The following is a 21,716-nucleotide window of genomic DNA, read 5'->3' as shown; positions in this document are numbered from 1 at the left end:
TAAAATTAATACAATACAGTATAAGGATACATAATTAATATGTAAATGTCCTGTGATTTAGGAGAAAGATTTCCTATATTGTCTGTAGTAGTTGCTTAAAACAATTATTTTGTATTTGAAACACTTAAATGTTATAAGAAATAGTATACGCAACTGTAATGCTACAAGAATAACCTTTTATGTAGGCAAAACAGTGAAGTACTCTCCTTTGTACTGGCTGTGGGTATGTTTTGCCCTGCAAAATCTGATGCCTCTACATAAAGGTCCTATAGGGTTGCCACCTTTTCAAATGCCCAAAGTGGGACATGTTCTGTAGAAATGTTAGATTTTCCAGGACAAAACATACCTACAGCCGTGCATACTACAGATTTTTATAATTTGCATAAATAAAAACTTAGTCTAGTAACATTTGACTTGCTTATGCTACTTCACATAACATATAGAGGGTTCATATATAAAATAACTGTTTTATGAAACTATTAAAGAAACATAGGATATAATTTTGTCCAGTAATCCCAGGACATTTGCTATGTCTTTATTATTTTCGCAGGACACAACTGCCTAAAGAAGGACTGTCCCTCGCAAAGAGGGACAGGTGTTAATCCTAAAGTCCCACCTTGGCCAATTGAAAAGGTGGCAAACCTATAATAGGTATGCGGTAGCATGACTCAGCCAATGGATGTGGCTCCCAAAACCCAATTACTTGACTGTATTGAAGAGTCTCGGTTCCCATGTATCACGATAAAGAAAGCAAACAACTCAAGAACTGGAGAGATGGTGAGACAAGGAAAACTGCTCGTACAACTAGACAGTAATCACGATGATTTATTATACAAAGGCAATTGACATCAGGTTAAGCGCTTTCGACTGTATCCCAGTCTTCATCAGAACAAATAAAATGTATCATCCAAAAGTTTATATACCCTTCTCCTAATCAACAGTAATGTAATTGGTAAGAAACCCGCCAAAAAGTTTAAAGACACATTGTCATAATTCACTAAAACATTGTTGCTTCTCCTACTACAAAGTCAGGGCACAACAATCAACACTTATACACATACAAAATAAAATTAAATAAAAATATGCATGAAGTATATAAAATCTAAAATTGTAAGATAAATAATACAACTGCAATTTCATCTATATAATCTAAATCTAATGATGTAAATGTAGTTCCCATACACTAAACAAAAAATTAAGGAAATCACTGTACTAGGGGGAACACTCCTAGATATTTATTCTAATGCTAAAAAAGGTTTGATACTGATAAAATCATTGAGACCTGGAGATCTCGTGGAATCCGTTAAGATTTGCCATTTACTTTCACAAGAAGCCAATTTCATTTTCCAATCCCCCCCAAAAGGTAAAACATCAACCTGTTCAACAATGGAAAATAAGAAACTGTGGTCATCTCCCTTGTCCAATATGTGCCTATACAGTGCATTTTTTGTGTCATGTTTACCTATTTTGTACATATGTTCATAAATACATCTATTCAGCTGTCTCTCTGTCTTGCCTATGTAATTTGCATTACATAAAACACAGACAGCCAAATAGACGACCTGCTTAGTTTTGCAATTACCACTCTTACTTTCAATGGTGGTGTGACACAAATCGTCAAGTTTGATTGTCCTGTTAGGGTTAATGTATTTACACTGTTTGCAATTTCCACATCTGACCGTACCCTTAGATGTACCATATGTTTGTGCGGTGTTGTTGGCTTTTTCCAATAACTTTTTTAAATTTGGGGCTATTTTATAAACACATCTTGGTTTTGAACCCAACAACTGTTCCTTATCCATAACCCTGAGTGTCAACCAATGTCTTTCTAAAATTTCCTTTATGATGTATGTGCTGGGGGTGTACATGAGTACACAAACCCTACCTGATGATTCGTTGTGAATCCCTACATGTTTGTTCAACTGATACAAACCTAAAAGAGGTGGATATTTACTTCCCCATTCATTGTGTACATAACTAATAACTTCCATGACCATCTTTTCCGGATAGGCTCTACTGATAAACATTTCCTTAATGATGTTAAGTTCCTTTTCCAAAATGGACTTGTTAGATGACATTCTAGCTACACGTACACATTGTCCTTTAATGACATTTTGGAATACATAGGGAGGATGGTTGCTGCTGTAATGGACGTAATCATTGGAGAATGTGGGTTTCCTATAAACCCTGGAGGTAAACCCATGGTTATCGTGACTCAAAAGAACGTCCAAAAACGAAATTTCATGATGACTGTATTCATGGGTGAATTGCAAAAAATCAACAGTCTTGTTTAAATACTCCATGAATTCTTGTAACCTATCCTCAGAAGCCTTCCACAAAATGAAAATGTCATCCAGGTATCTAGTATATAGTATGATGTCTTTGTAGAAAGTACTTTTGAACACATACTCAGATTCCCACTCAGCCATGACCAAGTTCGCGAAGATGGGAGCACAAGCTGCTCCCATCGCCACTCCCTTGGTCTGCCTGAAAAATTCCCCTTGGAAGGAGATGTAATTATGGTCTAACACCAGTGACATCATATCACAAATGAGACTGATTTTCTCCCAAGAGAATTCGGTGTATCTAGTAAGACTTCTTTCAAAGAATTCTAGTCCTTCTATCTTGGGAATGCTGGAAAAGAGGTCGACTACATCCACTGTTAAATAAATCAAGTTGGTATCCCATAAATCATTGGTGATGGTACCCAAAAATCTCCAAGAGTCCTTGATTATATGGGGGATGCTGTCGTAAACCTTCTTAAGCCAGCTGTCAATCTGTTTCCCTATTTTGAACGTTTTTGACCTGGAACCTGACACAATTGGTCGAAAATGAGGTTGTTCAATGGATTTGTGTAGCTTGGGAATGCCTACCATCTTGGCTAATACAGGATAGTCCTCTTTCACAAAAGAATATGTGTCATTGGATATCCTGTTGTCAATAAGGTATTCTTCAATGATGAGATCTATACGTTTATGACCTATGTTGACCTGGTTCAATGAAATGTTCTCGTAGTTTCCTGAATGGTGGAGAATGTTGTATATCTCCTGATTGTAGTCTTCAGTGGAAAAGATAACTACCCCACCTCCTTTATCAGGTTTCATGATCCTGATGTTCCTATTGTTCATGAAGTCTGATAAGCATTTTCTTTCTTTGCTCGTTAAATTATCAGTGGAGCTGTTCACTTGATTTTTCATCTTGTGGTACGTCCAGTAAATGTCGCTGCAAACCAATTGCTCGTAGTTATGAACATGAGGATTGGAAGCCAGTATAAAAGTACTTTTTTTGGTGAGATCAGTCCCAACTATACCTCTGGCCCTGATGTTAGAATCCGGATGATTATCAAATAGTAAAGCCAGATTCAGTTTCCTACAATATTTTTTAACTTCCTTGATACTATCAAATAAATTCCATCCTCTCATAGGTATGAACTTCATACCTTTGCTTAGCATTTGGGCACTGATGTTATCTATCTCTATGGTGGTGTAATTGAACACCTTAAAACCATCATGTACAACAATTCTGGGTGTTGAATCGTTGTCGTGTGGTTCTGTCAAATTCAGATCTTGTATCACCATATCCATAGGGTTATGAGAATGCTTTGTCACAATGGTGTTACCTAACATAATATTAGTATGAGCATTTTTAGTCTTACCGGGCAAGCTTAAGTCTAGTGCCAATGTTTTGGAACCCTCCAAGCTGGGTGAAACCTTCCCCCCTGAAAATTTTCTTCCCTGAGTGATTTCTTAGGTTCCCTTCTTCTAGTTGGATAATTATTGTGCATGTCAGGATCCTTATGACTTGGCCATATATAAGCCCTGTCTTTCTTATAGGCTTCCACATCACGTTGTATTTTCTTATTTTTCCTTTCTACTATGTTATACGCGTTGTTATCAGCAAAGGTATACTGCTTCGTGTACAAATCATTTAAACTGTCAAAGTCCTTATGCTGTGTAATAGTAAGGTTCATGTGTTCTAAATCATCAGCTAACATGCTTAATTTTTCATCCAGATGTTTTATTAATAATTTCATAAACTCATACCCAAACCCATCGAATAGTTGGTTAAACTCTTTATCAACTACAGATGTAAACTTAATCCCTAAAGGTAGTTTAAAGAATCTTAAGCCTTTCGGCACAATTTTAAGCATAACACACTTAGATAAATAGCTGCAATCAATTTTGGCATTTTTATAAGCCGTTAGTTTCTTGCCATATTCCAAAATATATTCCTTTAATGAAAAAATATTACATTCAGTATCCAGTTTTTGCCCATTAGTATGTCTTGTATCAGAGTCAAAATAATCTTTACTATCACTCAAAAATTGCTCAAACAGGTGATCACCATTAGAAACATTGTCTTTTATATTCTTTCTGCCAACCTTGTTAGCAGGAACACACTTGCCACTATGTTGTAATCTAATTGGGCTTTTGGGGCCCCGCTCCGTATTATAAGAAACAGTACCTTTATTGTCCAGAACCATCTTGGTTCGACTGCTGGTGTCTTTGGTAAATTTCGGGCGGGCACCTCCATAGTGCTTATCCATACGCTTCCTGCAAAAGCTGTAATCAAAAGTAAAATCATGTTCTATATTGTCGTGGCGTTCACTCAATAAAAAATCCTCATCGGTATGGGCTAGGTCCAAAGCCCTGATGCTATCCGCCCTGCAGTGTTCCGTTGAGCCTACGTTTACATGGGGAGCTGAAAAATTGTCAAAGACACCGTCCGTGTCTTGTAAGACTTTAGGAAATCTACAGTCCGGTGTACTAACCTCACCGCAACCTTGCGGTTTCTGATCAAAGCTTCGCACATGCGCGTTACCACTCTTACGTTCATTCTGAACGTCTACTTCCTCATCCGAGTGAACGGGAACCTTGTGAGCCCTGACGATCTCTGAAGAAGCACAGGAATTGGCTTCTTCCTTTCTTTTGGCGTTGTTAGAGCTAGAAACCAGTTCGGAAATGAGAGATAACAATTTATGCACCTCACCATGTAGTGCTGTGAGGTCGGCTCTCAGTTCAAATATACCGTCCCTTGACAATGAAGCAGGAGATTCCATGTTCTCAGCCATCCACACTGAACTCTCCACGATAAAGAAAGCAAACAACTCAAGAACTGGAGAGATGGTGAGACAAGGAAAACTGCTCGTACAACTAGACAGTAATCACGATGATTTATTATACAAAGGCAATTGACATCAGGTTAAGCGCTTTCGACTGTATCCCAGTCTTCATCAGAACAAATAAAATGTATCATCCAAAAGTTTATATACCCTTCTCCTAATCAACAGTAATGTAATTGGTAAGAAACCCGCCAAAAAGTTTAAAGACACATTGTCATAATTCACTAAAACATTGTTGCTTCTCCTACTACAAAGTCAGGGCACAACAATCAACACTTATACACATACAAAATAAAATGAAATAAAAATATGCATGAAGTATATAAAATCTAAAATTGTAAGATAAATAATACAACTGCAATTTCATCTATATAATCTAAATCTAATGATGTAAATGTAGTTCCCATACACTAAACAAAAAATTAAGGAAATCACTGTACTAGGGGGAACACTCCTAGGTATTTATTCTAATGCTAAAAAAGGTTTGATACTGATAAAATCATTGAGACCTGGAGATCTCGTGGAATCCGTTAAGATTTGCCATTTACTTTCACAAGAAGCCAATTTCATTTTCCAATCCCCCCCAAAAGGTAAAACATCAACCTGTTCAACAATGGAAAATAAGAAACTGTGGTCATCTCCCTTGTCCAATATGTGCCTATACAGTGCATTTTTTGTGTCATGTTTACCTATTTTGTACATATGTTCATAAATACGTCTATTCAGCTGTCTCTCTGTCTTGCCTATGTAATGTGCATTACATAAAACACAGACAGCCAAATAGACGACCTGCTTAGTTTTGCAATTACCACTCTTACTTTCAATGGTGGTGTGACACAAATCGTCAAGTTTGATTGTCCTGTTAGGGTTAATGTATTTACACTGTTTGCAATTTCCACATCTGACCGTACCCTTAGATGTACCATATGGTTGTGCGGTGTTGTTGGCTTTTTCCAATAACTTTTTTAAATTTGGGGCTGTTTTATAAACACATCTTGGTTTTGAACCCAACAACTGTTCCTTATCCATAACCCTGAGTGTCAACCAATGTCTTTCTAAAATTTCCTTTATGATGTATGTGCTGGGGGTGTACATGAGTACACAAACCCTACCTGATGATTCGTTGTGAATCCCTACATGTTTGTTCAACTGATACAAACCTAAAAGAGGTGGATATTTACTTCCCCATTCATTGTGTACATAACTAATAACTTCCATGACCATCTTTTCCGGATAGGCTCTACTGATAAACATTTCCCATGTATCAGCCAGACGGGAGCAGGTTGTATGAGGAACACACAAATATGATTAATTCACTGGATATGCCGCTGATTCCGTACAGTCAAATGCCATGCCTTCGCCTAATGGGCAGCCATTCCCGATACTGTAGTCATGTAGTCTGATGTAATAGGCATCACAAGGTAATATTGTGGTCCTTGCTCCCACTCAGGGGTGTGAGTGTCAGATGCAAGCACCATTGTCAGTGCATTTGCAAGTGCAGGAGCGAGTGGGTGTAAGCCTGTTTGGCTACCAGTATGCAAGTATTTCACTGGTAACGCAATGTAGAGGCTAACCGAGTATAAGAAGCTGTAACCAGAGGTCAGCAGTGCTTAACACAATGCAAACCCATGCACACCCACTCCCAAATGCTTTAATGTGCCTTACTCCCTCCGTATCCAATGGCCTTGTTCTGCCCTGCAACCAAATAAACATCCTCTGCAAGGCTCAGAACCAGGAACTTGCACACACAGCTAATGTGAATTACCAATACGCCATGGAAGATATACAGACAACGGACAGTACCACAAACATATCAAACAGCACAGTCATTCACCAGTATAAGAATGTATCCCATCATGTAGATGTATATGTGAGTGTTTATGTCCAGCATATAGGTACATACATATATAGAGATATATCAGGAGCATGCCATGTGACAACAAAGCATTACAAATGAATGAAACTGGAAACACCAGTGACGCCTGTATTATGTAGTGGTGTTGCTCTATGTGATCTCAAGACTCCCTCAGACAGACGTGTCAGTCATACACGCAAATAGTTGTACATTGGCCGTATACATCACTCTGTGCATGTAATGTACATTAACACAACAGTACCTGTTCAGTCATTATGTGTGAACAGTACTCTTGCAAGGTGCTGTGTGCAACATCATCATCATCCTGATAATGCTAAATGGGGTAACCATAGAGGAACTGGTAGTGTTGTGTGTACAATGGGGTCATCCTCATCACGTGTACCTGGACCATTTATGAGTGATGTGCATACTAGGATCGTGCGCCTGAGGGACAGGGTTGAGGATAACTGGAGCAGGTTGTGATGCATATTACAAGGGTTACATGTGTCCAGTGGGCACATGTGTGAAATGGACATCTACATATAGGGCAGATGTTGTCCTAGGAGCTGATTGGCCTTATGTTTCCATAGCTGAGGGTTGGATGTAGGGGAAGAAGTGTAGGTAAGGCCGTGGAGGATAGGTAGGGTAGGATCACAGACATGACAGCATACAGGGTTGGTATATGACACATGCGAGGGGATACACCCCAGACAGGGATGGGTGTTCAGCCTTCACAAGGCCATGGGAACAGTGGGATGGTGGTCCCCAGCCATGGGTAGCTGCCACTGCACCTAAACAGCTGCAAAGGAGGCATTGCTGGGGGCTGTCCAGGAGGGGCAGCACCACCCTGTAAATGTGACTCTGCCCTTGGGCTTGCGCATCTGGCTTTAGAACCCCTTAGTGAGTCCCCAACGCAACACATCCAGGACCACACAACAGCAGACATATACCTGTCTGGTCCTGCTCCCAGGGGGGCATGGTCCAAAGAAGGTGGGGCAGAGCCAAAAGAGGCTGATGTCCAAGGCTGGGCCCTAGATGTGCCAGTGCCCAGTGCCATGGTCAGCTGAAGTGGGACAGGAGGTTCTGCTGGGACCTCCCAACCCATTCAGCCTATGGTGTTGCAGTTTAAACCCGCATATGGCTTAGTGATAGGCACCAGTATACAGGATTATCTACAACAGTATGCATAGATATCACCATCAACCCAACACAACAGATGGTATACATTTGCAGAGAGAGCACAACACAAGCATATATACTGCATGCCATCTGTACAGTGTGTAATAGATGTGTGACCGCAGATGTGAACAGTTGTCCATTATTGGCTTGTCACTTGGAACCCCAGACAGTGTCTGTCATACCACTGTTTCATGTGACACATGTCCAGTCAGGGATGCGATGGCAGTAACACATCCCTATCATCATATACTGTCTGCATTCATCACACTATGCTTCTGCTGTGCACAGATGTGTGTTCAGTGTGTAACACCAGAAACAAATGGTTGCACACACTGACCAGTTCACAGATGGCCCTACCAATGGGGGTCCCTCATGAACAGAGTACTGTCATGTCTATATTAAAACATGCAGAATAGACATTACCAGACACATGTTAAACAGGCAGTAGTCTCAATGCAGCATAGCTACACTTACATGCTGTAGTCATGTGTGGCACATCACCCTCCTGTCTTTAGGCTTTTTCCCACTGTGTATAATGTTTGAGATACATCCAGATATCGTCTGTGATGCCGTGTCAGAACACCACATCCAGGTACCACTCACAGTGACTGGCATGGCAAATACCAACATGTGTTCCCTAGATAGTGTACAGTGTTTATCATGCAGATGGCTATGGGAACACCATCACAGCTAGAGGAGGACTGCAGTAGGTGAAGAGGCCATCACCTGACCAAGTTCATCACTTACAATACACATGCTTCTGCTGAGCAGATGTACTCCTTCACATCCACCAGAGAGTGTGTGGGTGGGACAGTCAAAGTACACCAGGGAAGGGCTTGGAGACTTAACCCTAAGCATCATCTGCCACACGCCTAACAGTACAGGGGTCAAACCCTGACTGACTACTCATTACTATTACATATGCATGATGTTACTACATGTGCCACAAAGGCGACATGTTGCTATGCTGTAAGAAAATATATGTGTGTAGGTGAGTGACATATGCAACAGATATATAGTAGACATACTTTAGGTGTGGCACACATGGCTGTCCACGTGAATGGATGCCATTGACACTCTTTGCCAGGGCCACAAATACACAACCTAACTACTTAGTTTACCACACTGCAGTAATGCACAGGACTACATGCACCACAGGGGATATCTGGAGGTTCTATGCGCTAGGGCATGTGAAAGTGTATGACATCTGTTAGTATGCCAATGAGGGTTATACTGGGAGTGACTGTGGTTGGGAGCATCATAACCCACACGCAGACAGAAGGTGCCAGTCCTTGTATGCATGTATGCATTGCTTCATGGGTGTATAGCAGTTGGCTGTGCAAGATAGCTGTACAAGGCTGGTTGAGGGGTAATCCTTGGCATCATGTCACCTGACAATGGTGTGCAGTGCAGGGGTGTAGTGTCTGCAATGTCCCACACAGATGGGTACTGAATGATCTGCCCTGACATCCTGGTTACCAATGTGTATGGCCATAGCTTTGCGCTGCATGCCATGTCTGTGTTTGATAGTCTTTCACATGGACATTGCCTGGAATGTGCATGTCCCACAATACTGTACAGTGACATGTACAGGTGTACCTGGTTTGGCAGGCACATGTTGTGTACATAACCTGTTATCCCCCGATATGCCAATACTGGCCTGGTGTGGCAAAACCTGCTTACAGTGAGCAGGCCAACCCTGCACCTGCATTGATAGTATGATACAGGTATTCTGTGGTGTCAGTGGCATGGGTCCATACAGGGCACATGTGTACAGCATTGTATGGCCTCTGTGGATCAAATTTGATGGCACCACATATGTTGCAGGCATCCAGTGTGGAACATAGTGAAGGCACAATGTCCACATATATGTGCCTATTGTTCCGCTGCACAGGGTGCCATGTCCTCTGCAGGCCACTGCATTCACACCATGCCTACTATCTGTCATCAATGTGCATGGTATAGCAACATAGCGGGATGTCCTAGGCAAGTTTGTTCGTGCATGGCACATGGGTGAGGGACATATACCAGATACTAGTAGGGTTGCATACTTTCTTCACCAGGCCTTTTTCCAGATGTAGGGGTGTGGCTTGCCAACACAGTCCTGTGGCTGACTGACAGCTGTACTCCTGAGGTGGCCAATGTGTCATAAGATGGACACCATATAGGAAAACTACAAAATCTGCTCCCAACATGTCCATTGGTAAGACACTCACAGCCACCTCTACACAGGCTCTGACAGACAACACACACATGCTATGCCCTGTATACAACCCCCTACCTACAGTATCACGCTGCAGCAATACGCTTTTAGGGCACGCGCTATGGCAAATACTGGGTTGCAGCACACGTATACCTAGGTCGGTGACAACAGCAGGAAAGACAAAGGTGGTCATGTGATTTGTAGAGAGAGTGCATACTCTGCAAAGCACTATACTTGTCTCACACAAGCAGACATACACACTTGGCATGTCTGGGATTAGAACACAAACCTAACTACTTTATTACACTACGACATTACACAGTTACAGAACGCGCTACCGAGATTACTGAGACATCATACTCCCAGAGGTGTATTTGTAGGTGGGTGACATCAACAGCCTTACCAAAGGTGGGTATAGGAATTGTATGGAGTGTGAGCAGTCTAAAAGCATTACTCAGTCCTCAGGCAGATGGGGACAAACACACACATACACACACACTTGATAAGTCTGGGATTAAAACACCGACCTAACTACTTTATTACACTACAGCATTATGCAGTTAGAGAACACACTACCGTGATTACTGGGACACAGCAATCCCAGAGGTGTATTTGTAGGTGGGTGGCATCATCAACCTTGCCAAAGGTGGGTATAGGAATTGTATGGAGTGTGAGCAGTCTAAAAGCATTATTCAGTCCTCAGGCAGATGGGGACAAACACACACTGGGCAAGTCTGGGATTAGAACACTGACCTAACTACTTTATTACACTACAGCATTACACAGTTACAGAAAGCGCTACTGTGATTATTGGGACACAGCACTCCCAGAGGTGTATTTGTAGGTAGGGTGACATCATCAGCCTTGCCAAAGGTGGGTATAAGAATTGTTTGGAGTGTGAGCAGTCTAAAAGCATTATTCAGTCCTCAGGCAGATGTGGATAAACACACACTTGGCAAATCTGGGATTAGAACACCAACCTACTTTATTACACTACAGCATTACGCAATTACAGAATGTGCTACCGAGATTACTGGGGCGCAGTACTCCCAAAGGTGTATTTGTAGGTGGGTACATCATCAGCCTTGCCAAAGGTGGTTATAAAAATTGTATGGAGTGTGAGCAGTCTAAAAGCATTGCTCAGTCATCAGGCAGATGGGGACAACACACACTTGGCAAGTCTGGGAGTAGAACACTGACTTAACTACTTTATTACGCTACAGCATTACACAGTTACAGAATGCGCTACCAAGAATACTGTGACACAGCACTCCCAGAGGTATATTTGTAGGTGGGTGAATTCATCAGCCTTGCCAAAGGTGGGTATAACAATTGTATGGAGTGTGAGCAGTCTAAAAGCATTATTCAGTCCTCAGGCAGACGAGGACAAACACACACACTTGGCAAGTCTGTGATTAGAACACTGACCTAACTATTTTATTACACTACAGCATTATGCAGTTATAGAATGCGCTACCGAGATTACTGGGGCACAGTATTTCCAGAGGTGTATTTGTAGGTGGGAGACATCATCAGCCTTGCCAAAGGTGGGTATACGAATTCTATGGAGTGTGAGCAGTCTAAAAGCATTATTCAGTCCTCAGGCAGACGGGGACAAACACACACACACACACACACACACACACACACACACACACACACACACACACACACACACACACACACAGACACACACACACACACACACAAACACTTGCCAAGTCTGCGATTAGAACACTGACCTAACTACTTTATTACACTACAGCATTATGCAGTTACAAAATGAGCTGCCGAGATTACTGGGACACAGCACTCCCAGATGTATATTTGTAAGTGGGCGACATCATCAGCCTTGCCAACGGTGGTTATAAGAATTGTATGGAGTGTGAGCAGTCTAAAAGCATTATTCAGTCCTCAGACAGGTGGGGACAAACACACAAACACACACACACTTGCCAAGTCTAGGATTAGAACACCGACCTAACTACTTTATTACACTACAGCATTACGCAGTTACAAAATGTGCTACCAAGATTACTGGGACACAACACTCCCAGAGGTGTATTTGTAGGTGGGTGATATCATCAGCCTTGCCAAAGGTGGGTATAAGAATTGTATTCAGTCTTCAGACAGACAGGGACAAACACGCACACGCCAGTGGTGGGAACGGAACACCTGCCTATCTACATATCACTATTATAATAGTGCATAGTTATGAGTCACGCCAAACAGACTACACATTTCAAGGCTGTCATTATGACCTTCTAGAAATGCAGACATCAACAGGGATGCTGGCAGTTAAGATGTACATACCTGTGAACCTGTGTGTTTAAAGTAGGATTCCATCCTGACATGGAGTATGCCCATCTGTGGAATGGATGACTACTATCACTATACAGGGTTACAATGGCCATGCTCATACACAGAGGCACATAACAAACACAAGGTGTCACTGGGCATGCTCACACACTTAGTAGCACAGGGCTGTTCAGAATGCACTATGTGTCCATCTACACAAGATTATACTGGGCATGCTCATACACTTAGTAGCACAGGGCTGTCTGGGATGCACTCTGATTCTAAACACGGAAGGCCACAGTGGCCATGGTATTACAGTTAGACATACAAAACACATTGTAATGGGCTCTGGTGTTAGTAGTTGTCATTGTTAGCAGGAATGCTGCTCTACATATATCTGACACCTGTCTTTTACACAATGTCTGCTGCTGTCCATCACCTTAGATGTACCATCCTATACCAAGCACAATACCACCACTCGCAGTGATGTCTTGTAGGAATGGAAACTGCTTGACCAACACAATGAGCCTTGCTAGGAGTTGCAATTGCTTAACCAACACAATGAGCCAATGTCCTGCTGTAAGTACGAGGTTGTCCAGTGTTTGTCATTCTGGGATGACATGACTGACAGTAGATAGGCATTTGACACATATCACATGCATCCATGATTCAAGGGAATGGGGATAATACCCAAGTCGCATCCGACCATATAGTGCCATTCCAAGGCAAATGTCCTAAACACAGGATAACACCCTAACACCTAGAGGACAACTGCATTGTATGCTTATGCTAACCAGTGCTACATATGTAGCGTCCATAATCACAGCTGCTCACTGTAGATCCAACAATGGGGAGTACTGACATATGTACAGAGAGGAACACCTGGCTGAAGACTCTGTAGTGCACAATAGCACTACCACCATATACCTAAGAACCAGACATGTGGGCCATAACCCAGGTATGGACTGCTCCAGGTGGTGGTGTCCCTACAGACATAGAGGCCCCTCACATGTACTGACCGGTACCCTCATGGAAAGCATCACAGATGAGTCAGGTGCAGGACACAGTGTCAAATGCTGCGTTCTAGGATGTAAACCTCAGACACCACCATGCCCTCGGACCACCAACACACATCCATACATGTTGTAGGACATATAAGAGTACACCACCATGTGACCCTTGACCAGTGGACTGTACCAAGGTCTACATCAACTGTAGAGAGTACCAATGTACTGACACAGTTGCATCATGTGTTATACAATGCAATGATACCACTGTCTGTAACCAGGTCAGCTGTACACATATCAGGGGCTCTCGATTATTTACAGCATTAGCAGATGACTGTTGCTGTACACCAGTACACACCCTCATGTTTGGATATGTCATACATGTACCTGCCCTGGATATGTACATGCCACACACACAACATACATGTAAATAGCATAGCTGTTGTTGTCCTTTGGGCAGACAGGTGGCTACAGCCATTACACACATGCACATGGAATGTAGTTACCTGGCTGCTGAATGCTAACAGTACATAAGGTGTGATATCAATGTTGACAGATGTAACATTCCCTCTGTACCAGTCATCCATTACACCTATCATATAATACAACAGTCCATGTGTCATGTATGTGATTACACATGTCCACCACTTGCAATGCCTACAAACATGCCCAAATGACAGGATTGTAGGACCTACACACATCTACATGTAGTGGTGTGCATTCAGATACCATGTGTGTGCAGTTGCTGATCTATGCAGGTGACGTGTATCTTAGTACATCATGCAGTTACAATGCAGCTTCAACATTGCCAACTGCATATGGTGATATGCTGAATGTATGGAAAGATGTACCTCAGGTATGGACAGATGTGTGGAAATAACTAAATAGTGGGGCATCTTTGCAGATGGATGTTAGCTGAGGACAACTCACAGGTGTGTCACAAGTAGTCCTACAATAACCTGTATAACCAGTAAGCAATGGTTTTGTTAATTGAAGGACATAACACACAACATAGACAGCGGTCAGGGTGACACCGAAGGTAAATCACTTGACACCTGTAACAGTTAAGAACTCCCATGTGCATATATCAGCACTGTTGCCAAAGGAAGCGTCAGTACACTTTGTAACCTGTGCAATACTGCTGTAAGTCTGTCATACATATCATGAGCTAGGCAGGTGTTTGATTCACAGTACTGGCATGTGTGGTTGTGTGTGTGTCCATATATGTCACATATGTTGGGAAATACATCTCAATTGTTACTCACTCTCCTGTACACTAGTGTAGACATCTGTACAGACTGCAATGTAGAAAGCAGGACATACGCAGGGGCATGTATCTCACACATGTGAGGTGTCTGTATGTGCGTGACATAGGATATTCAATAGTGAACGCCACAGTGTGTGTATGTGTGTGTGTGTGTGTGTGTGTGTGTGTGTGTGTGTGTGTGTGTGTATGTATGGCTGTCTGGTCCCTGGATTGAGGATGTATGTTACCATACTGAACTGATAAGACCCCTCCCCCCATCCAGGTGATGCAATCTACTATCCGTGTTGATGTCCCCGATCTTAGGCCATACTGACTACCTGTATATGTGTATTCTCTGTGGCGCATCATGTAGGTGGACAGTACTGTAATAATGATTTGCACATAGGCAGGGGTCCTCACCTCAACAGTAGCAACTGTGAGTGAGTGTGTGTTACTGTGTCGGTGAATCCGCGAGTGTGTAGATGTGTTACAGTGTCACTGAATACATGTGTGTCAATACCTGAGTGTGTGGGTGCAGTTGTGTGTTGGCATCCTGTCATGGGAACGTGTATTACTGCTTCCCAATGAAGCACCACATTTCCCACTGGCCTCTACCCTTGTAATCAACTAGACCACTCTCTTACCTCACCACTCCATGTAACTGTACCTGTGATGTCACCGACTATGGATGTCACGTCTGCAGCCACAGTAGCTTAATGCACAGCTATCATGCTCTTGGAACAGTAGACGTGTTTGGAATGTGGGACATTCTCACTGTTATGTGGCAGCTACACAGTGCATGCTGGCATATTCATACATACCTGTGAGTAGTTCACATTGACATATGGGACACTAACTGCAAACACTGACATCCACCGGCATGTGCAATTAGATCTGAAGGAGGAAAGAAAAACATCATGATCAACATGCAGTTAGTGTTGTTACACAAGACACATACTGCAAACAGTATGAAATGCATTGTACATACTGTTAACAGTATGAAATGCATTGTACACCTGTAGTACATGGTATGTCTGCTGCCTGTCAACAGTATTCAACAATTGTAAACTACACTTATCTTCCTAGTCTGTTCACCCTGTGCATCAGACCATATGAGCATGTCCCTGCACCGATGGTGTGGATGTCAGGGATGTGGCACAGGCATCATCATATTCACAGGGTGATAATGTTTGCCAGAGGCCTAGGCTGCACCATTGGATGACATCATGTGTGTGGGTTAGGGCCTTTGATCTAATTGGGCATGTGTGGATGTTATGCATGTGTGTGTTGCGGTGCCCTACATATGTTTCCGGTGTGTGTGTGTATGTATGCACACAGTTCTGCCATGTGTCTGGCTTACACAAGGGTATTATTGACAGCTGCAGACAGTATGGGCCAGGTTTTACAGTTCATGGTGTCCAGCCACGGACATGTGACCTGTGCCTGCCAGGGGTTGCATGGGCACTACTAGGCAGAGGTGCAGATTGGGTACTGTCTGATGACACTTTTCCACTGGAACCATTTTCCTGTTTGGACCATCCAGAGCCACGTGCACATGGCCTGCTGTGTTGTGGTGTGGACAGCACAGCACCAGCTGCACTGCTGCTGATACTGCCACTATGGGAGCGAACATGTGAGGTGGCTCGTTCATGTAGACATGAAACAGGTGAAGTAGTAGGCCTACATCCACATGCCCAATGCTTCACTCCTACCAGGTGTTCCAACATGTCACCAAACCATCTATCCAAAGCTTGAGAAATCTGCTGTTGAGCATTTACCATTGCCTGGATGATGTTGTTTAAAGAACAGACAGCAGCCCTCTGAAGCCTATGATCTTCTCTGTTGTGCCATTCAGCACGTGCCTGTGCCTCCCTTACAGCCTGAAACATGTGACTGGTGACACCAGCTGCTGCACTCTGTCTTGCAGGGGCATGTTGGCCAGAGGTCCTCCTACAAGCAGCACTGGCCAAGTGCCTGTGTGGGGCATCACCAGTCAGTTGGCTGACACCAAGGTGTGCAGGCACACCTTTCATAGCCCTACACTTTCCTGTTCCAAGCTACCACATGCCAACTGTCCTTTCTCTATGGCCACTGGCGATGGGGTATGTGTAGGCATGGGATCTGTGTGCTGGGATGAGGGGGATATAGGTGGAATGGCAACCAATGGCACAGATTTAGCCACTGACAATGCTGCTTGTGCCTCAATCACACATTCATCATCACTGCTAAAGTCTGTGGGGACACTAACATCAGATGGACCGCAGGAGGGCAACACACCTACATCACCTGTGAGAGGCAGACAAGAACTGCACATAACAATCTATACAATAGACACAGACACACACACTGACACACACAAACAGACACACACACACATACACACTATGACACCCATCATGCATGTGATATGACAGAAGGCATGCAACATATATGTGATACGGCAGACGGCATGCAGCACAGACAATAATAGTGGTAGTTATCATACATCCCTGGCTTGCACACAACAGCATGCATGTGTCATAGCAGAAGGCATGCAAATGACACAATCATAGTAGTAGTTAGCATACATCCCTGTGTTACACCATGTAGAGCAGCACAGGTTAACAGTACACCTGCATGATGTGTGGTATATGACCTTGACAATCACATGTAGTATGACGTGATCTGCTGACATGTGCAATGACATGCATACATGTTTAACACAATGGTGTCCTGTCAAAACATACAGTGGGATAATGGTGTCCCAATGCAGTGTTATCTGTCTGCCCTGCAGATATACTGCACATTTAGCTGATGTGCATGGCCATTGCAGGGAATCATGAGACATCTCTATTGTTATACAGTGTGAGTTACAGACACGTTCATAGCCATGACTGTGTTCAGATACAATACATATATACTGTGGAATGTGACCCATGTCACTGAGGTGTATACACACTAAACCATGATGTGGAATGTGTGACACAGGTCACTGAAGGGTATATGGATGACACCCCTGCACATCTGCAACCATATTGCTGCTGCCTGGCAACTATGGTCAGACACTGCAAACTCGTCGGTGCACCATGTCCTACATGACATCTGTGTACCACACACACACACACACACACACACACACACACACACACACACACACACACACACACATACACACACACACACGAGGAGCAAGTATGACATTGATGTCTGACACCAGTAAGGGGAATGTACTGTATCTGTGGGCTGATGTGGATACTGTTCAGGTGACTACTGTCATGTCGTGACATATTCAAGATGTTCAACACATCTTATGTGGTGGATTGATGTCACGCCTATACAAGATGTGCACAGGCCTGTAGGATGTCTAGTGTTCCACATCTGCAATATAACAATTATACAAAGACCATAGTTGGACCATGTGTAGCCATTGTATGACAGGGTGTACACACAAGAACATCACGTCTACTGTGTGTGTTGCTTCATGTCTCTGGCCATCCTCCATGGCCATGTGTGTGTACATGTGTTGGCCAAATTATTGTGACCAGCGTCTATTTCACATGTCGGTGTTGTCCCATATGACATACCCCCATAGATATCATATGCTCCAGTGACGACAGGGATATGTAGACAAAGGGTGGTATGTTTGGTATGTGGGATATGTTTTTCAGGATAGTTAGGCAGTGTTGCAGCCAGGCCACTAGATGGAATGGACATGTCAAGATAGCACATCACATTGTGTGACATTCATAGCAGGGCTATGATACACACCAGTGAATCCTGTGGGCTGACCATACTCCAGCTCACTGTGTAGTACTGTTTGTATTCCCCACATGTGTAGTTCTGATCTGTAGTACATGTCCCTACAGTGAACAGCACCTCCACCATTGTATGCACAGCTGTCCATACATCTGGCAATGGCAGTTTGTGAGGATTTATGTCGGTATGTCAGTGATTCACATAGTTTGCAAGTGTTGCACATGGGTAGCCATTGTGATGCATTGCAGGTTTGACCTGTATATTCTGACAGGACCATATATTATGTGTACATGTGATAAATGGCCACATGGCAGATAGATCTGTGCATTACGATGCCTGATAAATAATAACAGTCTCACCTGCAACGGGCTGCTGTCACAGCGGAATGCCAGAGGTACCAAAATAGGAGTAACACAGCAGTATGAGCATTATCCGTGCCTGTATGATAGCTACAGGGTGCAATATGCATGTTAACAAATACACCAGTACATTAGACTATACTATGGTGTATGCACATGTGTGGTTAAGAGACAACTACCTCCACAATATTGGCTAAGGCTTGTGGATGTTGCTCTGCATGTGTCTCCAGGTTGGCCAGTAGCTCCTAGGTACGTGTGAGTGGGGGCTGGGTTGGTGGTTCACCACCTGTTGCACCTTGTTCCCCTGGTGATTGCATTTGCATGCTGTTTCACCCATCTAATGAGGTCTGTACAGTGTCTGTGCACCTGCTGGTATGTGCAGCTGTTGCCCCCCACATCATTAACCCTCCTGCAAAGTTCCATCCACAGGGCATCCTGCTGCTGTGCATCCTGTGGCACATGGCTGAACAGGATATCATGATTGTCATGTAGGTATGGGATGAGGGCCTCATCCTCCAATCGGGTATAAGTGGGTAGCCTTGCACTTGGCATACCCAGAAGACATAATGATGGAGACAGGTCACAGTAACTCACAGAGACCTACAGAGCTACAGCTGAACATACGTGTACCACATTTATTATGATTAAATATTTGTCTTTGCAAATCTACATGACACTGACACCACTGACATGTTTGTGTCACACACATGTGACACTCAATAGTGAGTGGATATTATCACCATAGATGTGTGTTTGTCACCTGATTACATTGCTCATACTCCATGTTGATGTTGTCTTGATGTGGGCATGTTTGTTTGCCTGTACTGGTGTTCCTACCTATCAGCACATGGCTGGACGTGTCCACATTAATGCAGTTGACCTTGACACTGTGTATATGCCACATATAAAGACTTACACTGCCTTAACGGACATGACCTGTGACCCTGCAGACTTACTCACGGAAGGTTTTACATGTATGTGTTCTACCATATACATCTACACAGCACTATACAGCAATTCAACATCCTGCCATGTATCACCTGTGTTGCACATGTGATACACATGGGACACTGGCTAGCCAGATGGTATTTGCAGGGATGGATATCAACTATAGCACATACAGTCAAAGTCAACTAGTAGGCTATATGCCCTGGGCCATGTATGAATCTAGGATGAAAGGTTACCTAGCTGTAGCAGACAGGCGGGTCTCTGGGGCCAGTTGGAGCAGTGACACATAACTGATCCACAGGGTTAATGATACATTTACCATGTGGTCATCACACCATGTCTGAGAGGGGTGGCAATGTGCAGCTTTGCTGGACAGGAATACATAGTATGGCAAGACTATGTAAAGTGTATGGGACAAGGATCGGTCCAGCATGTGGTGATTCTAGTACTAGGAAGGTGGATGTCCATGAAGTATGTGTTTGAGATCAGGATGTGTATGTGTAGCATGTCCAACATCACTGGGTTGGACATGGATTTATTCAGGGTATGCATCATGCTACATAGTGGAGATGGGGAATGGGAAGGTTGGTGTAGGCCATCTGAACATGGCCAATAACCCTTAAAGGAAATATGTGATCTGATATGGGTCACTTGAGTGTTGTGTATGGCTGGACAATGATCTCTATATTCATGGATGGCACCCTGTCATGATTAGGGTTTCCACATATGACTACCTGACAGGTGTGGTGATGTAACTATCACAGGAAAGACAACTGCCCAGCTGCATCCCTTACACACAGTGTCCATTATGTTGACCGCTGCCTAGGTGGTAGTTCATGGGTACAGGGTTATTAACATAGGGGTGATAATGCAATATGTAGCTGTCAGATTGTGGCCATATGTCACACACACACCTCACCCACAAAGCCCCTTCTGTATGTTGTCCACAACACTCTGAGTCGGCTATTGCTCCTAGGTCATAGTCATTTGCATACTTCTATAGTCAGATGCCTTCTGTTAGTTTGTGTGGTATGGACTAAAATGAGGGGGGAGTACAATGAATTAACCCTGTCTTACTGTAGCTGGCACTGGTGTGATGTGCATGTATTATTCAGACACCTTCTGTAGTGTTGGTTCTGCCAGCAGTCCCATTACAAAACACTCCTGTGACATAGGAATGTACATCTAGTATACCCAGTGTAGGTGGAACACAGTATGGGTGATGATGTCCTATGACCTGGCAAGGTTATGATATGCATTGTGAAATCAACCTTACTGCCATCTACATCTGTACTGCTGACATCAAATAATTTGATCAAGGTTCATGGCCTTTCAGATCAGACTCAGTAGAGTAGTAGTGCAGTACTTCCCATTATCAGTGGTGTCTCCCCCTTTGTGGCCTGTGATACTGTTGGTGTGCACCATTCAGTGTGTACACAGCCTGTCATGAAGCTATGTGTTACATGATGTGTATGTGGAGAGCAGCTTGTTTTGCCATATGTGTATGATACAACCTGGGATGTGGACAGGTCCCATGCAGCCTGAGTGCAGCGTGTACCTGCATAGTTGTGGGTACAGGGGCTCTGTGGTGTACATGAATAGATGATTGTGTACCAGTTGATGGAGACAGTGTGTTTATGTTATCCAAAACCCTATCTGGATTACTTATTCATGCTCAGCACTTGTTCAGAACTTGTAAGCACTACGTAAGCTACTAATTACTATAGCACTCAGTCTTCCTCATTACCTAGAGGTAAACAGGTT

This window comes from Protopterus annectens, chromosome 1.part1, assembly GCF_019279795.1.
Source record: "Protopterus annectens isolate FY-2018-M chromosome 1.part1, PAN1.0, whole genome shotgun sequence".
Lineage (NCBI taxonomy): Eukaryota > Metazoa > Chordata > Ceratodontiformes > Protopteridae > Protopterus > Protopterus annectens.
The sequence above is the reverse complement of the archived record's forward strand: the minus strand, read 5'-3'. Positions refer to the sequence as shown.